Raw genomic sequence first — 6,000 nt, 5'->3', positions numbered from 1 at the left:
GGCGCCTAATAAGTGAGGCGACGGCGTTGTCGCGTTGTCGCCGAGTGTAGTCCAGCTGGCGTGTGTAAGGAAGCATAGATCGATGCGTGGGCAGAAAATGCCAGTTAGTTGCATTTAGACGATTGCGCACGCCGGTTGGAATTCGCTTCACTTGGAAAGTTTAGATGTCAACATGGAAGACCAGCCACCAGAAAATAACAACTCTGCGACATCAGAAGTGGGATCTGCTTTGCCTACAAATATCACCGATGCATACTTGGCAGCTTTACAAGTGCAAAACAACAACCTTATGGAGATCATCAAAAATATGCAGACACCAAGGGCATCGGCAACTGACGAAAAGGGGAAACATATAACTCTGCCAAAATGTTATCCTGAGGGAGCTGGTGCAGATGCCTCAGCTTGGTGTACAACAGTGGATCTTATTTTTGCTGATGAAATGCCCGAAGGTAGCAGCCTTATGATAACTTTAAGTAAGGCGCTAGAGGGAAGTGCATCACAATGGCTATCCCAGATATGTTTTGCTGGCATCACATGGCCACAATTTAAAGAACTCTTCATTCAACGCTTTGTTGGCGTCGAAACGTCTGCTGCCACACTGATGAAAATTTTGAACGGGCGACCAAAGTCTGGAGAAAGTTACACCGAATATGGGAGCCGAATCGTCACCTTATTAATGTCAAAATTTAAATCTAATGATCTGGAGGAAATTGCGGTTTCACTAGCTCTGGCCCACATGGCACAAATTGATGACAACTTGTCGCGCTGGGTTTTTACAAACAACATTAAAACTCGAAATGAAATGCAACAACAACTACAAGCGCACACTTTTAAAAAACGGAACCTAGATGACGATGCATCTACAACAGGCCCGGAGCGTAAAAAGTCTAAGTATCTCTCTCAAGTGAAATGCAACTATTGTGGAAAGCCTGGGCATAAATATGCCGAATGTCGTGCTCGGCAGAGGACACCAATTCAAGGAAAGAGCCACCACGGAAGTTCAACGCAAGGATCAAAAGACCGGTCAACTGTCAAATGTTTCAAATGCGACGAACTTGGGCACTTCGCATCCGCTTGTCCAAAAGGACGATCACGAGGAAACGACCGAGTAATCGAGAAACGTGTGGACATCTGTACTGTAGCTCCACCATCAGGGACAATAAATACTTCAACCGGTGAGTCCGTTCCATTTTGTTTCGACTCTGGCGCTGAATGTTCCTTGGTTAAGGAAAGCGTCGCCGATAAATTTAGTGGCAAAAGGATTAATAACATTGTTAAATTAAACGGCATAAGTAATGATTCAATATGTAGTACTCAACAACTATTATGTAATATAAATATTGATCAATGTTATTTTGAGATTTTGTTACATGTTATTATGGACAAGTATTTGAAGCATGACGTACTAATTGGTCGTGAAATTTTTAGCCAGGGCTTTGGCGTAACCATGGACGCTGACAAATTTCAAATTTACACAACCAAAAGAGTAGAATCGATAGTAATTACCAATTATGAAGATGTCATAGAATCAAATAGTGAACTTGATGATCTTGATAAGGCAGCCTTGATAAATATTTTAAAATGTTATTCAGATTGGTTTATTGATGGAATACCAAAGACTAGGGTTACCACAGGGCTGTTGGAAATTAGATTAATAGATCAGCAAAAGACCGTACAACGGCGGCCATATAGGCTTAGTGAAGAAGAGAAAAACAAAGTGCGGGGTAAAGTTGACGAATTACTAAAAGCCAAAATTATTCGGGCAAGTTGCTCACCTTTCGCTAGTCCCATGATGCTAGTTAAAAAAAAAAATGGCACCGATCGACTGTGTGTGGACTATCGCATGCTTAACGAAAACACAGTGGCTGACAAGTACCCATTGCCCCTCATCTCAGACCAAATTGCTAGACTTCGTGGTGCTAAATATTTTTCGTGCATAGATATGGCAAGCGGCTTTTACCAAATTCCAGTTCATGAGGACTCAATCGAACGAACTGCATTTGTAACGCCAGAGGGTCAATACGAGTTCTTGACAATGCCGTTTGGTTTGAAGAACGCACCATCTGTGTTCCAGCGGGCTATAATGAAGGCCTTAGGAGCTTTAGCTTACACTTACGCAATTGTGTATATAGACGATGTTCTTATAATAGCAGAAAGCAAAGAAGATGCGCTAGTTAGATTGCAGACAGTATTGGAGACATTAAGTAAGGCTGGATTTTCATTTAATGTCACTAAGTGTTCCTTTCTCACCACAAGAATAGAGTATCTTGGATTTGAAGTAAGCAACGGTGAAGTCAGGCCAAATTCACGAAAAATTCAAGCCTTAAAAGAATTACCACCACCCCAAAATGTGTCACAGCTAAGACAATTCATTGGTTTAGCCACATATTTTCGGCAATTTGTGTTAAATTTCTCCCAAATACTTAAACCCCTGTATCTTCTCACCTCTAAGAAAAACACTAACTTTGTTTGGTTACCAGTGCATGAACAGATACGAATAAAAATAATAACTATATTGACTCAGACGCCAGTTTTAATAATATTCGATCCGCAATACCAAATAGAGCTACATACTGACGCAAGTTGTATTGGGTATGGAGCGATCCTGTTACATAAAATTGACAATAAACCTCATGTGGTAGAGTATTACAGTAAGTGTACGTCTCCCGCCGAATCTAAGTACCATTCGTACGAACTGGAGACGCTAGCAGTGGTAAATGCTATTAAACACTTCCGACATTATTTGCAGGGACGTAAATTTATAGTTTTTACCGACTGTAATTCATTAAAGGCCAGCCGCACAAAACTAGATTTAACACCGAGGGTGCATAGATGGTGGGCGTTTTTACAGGCGTTTGATTTCGAAATAGAGTATAGAAAAGGCGACCGGATGGCGCATGTTGATTTTCTCTCTCGAAATCCAGTGCTTGAACAACATAAAAGCTCGAATAAGGTACCTGAATTACGAATCAATTTGACTGAGGTATCTGATAACTGGTTGGTTTCGGAACAACAGCGAGATTCCGAGATACAAGAAATAATTTCAAAGTTAAAAAGTAATGAGTTACCAAGAACTTTGGACAAAACATATGAATTGCGAAAGGGAATACTACATAGAAAAATACAACGAAATAGTAAGACCAAATGTTTGCTGGTAATACCAAGAGCTTTTCGATGGGCCGTCATAAATCACGTCCATGAAGCTATTATGCATCTGGGATGGGAAAAGACGCTGGACAAAGTCTATAGTTATTACTGGTTTGAAAATATGTCTAAATATGTGCGTAGGTTTGTAGAAAATTGTATCACATGTAAAGTGTCTAAGCCACCTGTGGGAAAAGTGCAGGCTGAGCTGCATCCTATTCCTAAAATAGAAATTCCGTGGCATACGATACATATTGACATCACAGGCAAATTGAGTGGTAAAAATGATTTGAAGGAATACGTCATCGTCCTTATAGATGCCTTCACCAAGTTTGTTTACTTTTATCACACACTAAATATAGATTCCGAAAGCTGCATTAAGGCTGTTAAATCAGCCGTGTCCCTATTTGGCTTACCCACTCGAATTATAGCAGATCAAGGACGTAGTTTCGCAAGTAAAAGTTTTCGCGAATTTTGCTCCTCTCAAAAAATTAATCTGCATTTAATTGCTACTGGTTCGAGTAGAGCAAACGGTCAGGTAGAACGGGTCATGAGTACCTTAAAAGGTATGCTGACTGCTGTCGAGACTAGTCAAAGATCATGGCAGGATGCGTTGGCCGAAGTGCAGCTAGCAATGAATTGCACGATTAATCGTGTGACTAAGTTTAGCCCATTAGAATTATTGATTGGTAAGGAAGCTCGACCTTTTGGCTTGTTGCCGCTAAACGAAGATAGCAATGATGAAGTAGACAAAGAAAATTTGAGAAAGGAGGCGAAAAAGAATATGGAAACTCAAGCAAAATACGACAAAAATAGGTTTGATAAAAATAAAGCTAAAATAATAAATTTCAAGGTGGGTGATCACGTTTTGCTTAAAAACGAAGAGCGTCATCAAACTAAACTTGATCCTAAATTTAAAGGGCCATTTGAGATAATTGAAGTATTGGATGGAGATAGATATACACTAAAATCTTTGACATGTAATCGAAAGTATAAGTACTCTCATGAATGTTTAAAAGCAATACCAAATAATCAGATACTCGATGATTTGTGTAAAGATAGAGACAGCACAATGGAAGTTGCGTCTGTTGCCCAAAAGGGAAACTGAAGACCGCACCATAGCAGAAGAGACTTGTTATGGCGGGGGTCGTATGTGTAAAAGGAACTACACAAATGATAGATTAAATAAGTGTAAAAGGAACTACACAAATGATAAATTAAATAAGTGTAAAAGGAACTGCACAAATTTGTTTGGTTTAAAAAGATTTAAAAAAAAAAAAAACATGTGTTAAAGGAATTACACGAATGTTATGATTTATTAAATTTAGACTATGTTACGGAAATTGAATTAGTCTAATTATGTTATGTTAAGAATGAAGTTGGAACTGATTTGAATTATGTAATAAATTGAATGAAAATAATTCTTTGAAATATCCAGAGAGTTTTTGAATCCTGAAGTATTGTCACTTATGTGGTTGAGTTAAGACTTCACACGAGGACGTGTATTTTGTCAGGAAGGCCGTGTCGCATAATGAACGAATTTTGACCACTGTACGTGTCTGTCACAATAGGAACATAGTTTGACCACTGTGCTTGCAAGAAGCTGCTGCGCAATGAGTTTGGTATATTGCGAGATCCTTCTTAGAACCTGTCTACGACGTAGAATTTGGCTACAACGTAAAATATTACTGGCGCCTAATAAGTGAGGCGACGGCGTTGTCGCGTTGTCGCCGAGTGTAGTCCAGCTGGCGTGTGTAAGGAAGCATAGATCGATGCGTGGGCAGAAAATGCCAGTTAGTTGCATTTAGACGATTGCGCACGCCGGTTGGAATTCGCTTCACTTGGAAAGTTTAGATGTCAACATGGAAGACCAGCCACCAGAAAATAACAACTCTGCGACATATACTTTATAATTTTTTCTAATTCGACACGCTTTATCAAAGTCGTACAGTGCCGAATGTAAAATATTTAGAAAGTGTATTTATTTAGTAGATCTTATCTTATACACAGTATGACAATACACCTTTCCAATGATATATAGCACAATCATGTAGCTTTAGAAAATCAAAAGTTACGGGACTACGAAATGTAGCTATTTATAGCTTTTTTCCCGTCGAGCTAGAGAGTTTTTCCAAAAGTTATAGAGCTAATAATTATTATATTAAAAAAATATAGTTTCGATAAAAAAAATTTAATGCTCAGGCAGTGGTAAATATGGCCATTTTTGTTGATTAATAACTTTAAAACGGGACTTTTAACAACAATGTGTTGTATGTCAAAAGTTCAGGTATCTCAAGGGCTATACACTTAAATCGAAATCGTTAGAGGCGATTTTGAGAAATCAAAAGAAAAAGCTAAGAAAAATCGGAATAAAAAAACTTTTGCACATAAATTTTAATCGATGGTATTTAGACAAATTATGTTACATTTCTAAGTTCACAAGTTACGGGTGTACAAAATTTAGCTATTGATAGCTTTTTTCCCGCCAAACTCGCGAGACCAGCCAAAAGTGGTAGAACTAAAGATTTGTATATTAAGCTGCTTAACATCATCTTAAATTTCCAGGACCCTAAAATAACGTTTTGGGTCAAACTGACAAGCAAAAAAAATTTTCATTTTGAGAAGTTCGCCAAAATCTTGTTTTGCATATGACTTTTCAACGGTGCATCGGATTTTAACAAATGAGGTGTCATTTTACGAGTATTTTAAGTAAGAATCCAACTGGACTGATAGACAATAGATTTTCACTTCTACACATTCACCGCTCTTTCTTCCAAACTAATTGATTTTTTTAAGGTCTTGGTTTGAAATCCATTTAGTTTTTGCGATACCTATCGAATGATGTGTCACCCGTCA

Source organism: Drosophila subpulchrella, chromosome X, assembly GCF_014743375.2.
Source record: "Drosophila subpulchrella strain 33 F10 #4 breed RU33 chromosome X, RU_Dsub_v1.1 Primary Assembly, whole genome shotgun sequence".
Taxonomy (NCBI): domain Eukaryota; kingdom Metazoa; phylum Arthropoda; class Insecta; order Diptera; family Drosophilidae; genus Drosophila; species Drosophila subpulchrella.
Note: the sequence above shows the minus strand (reverse complement) of the source record.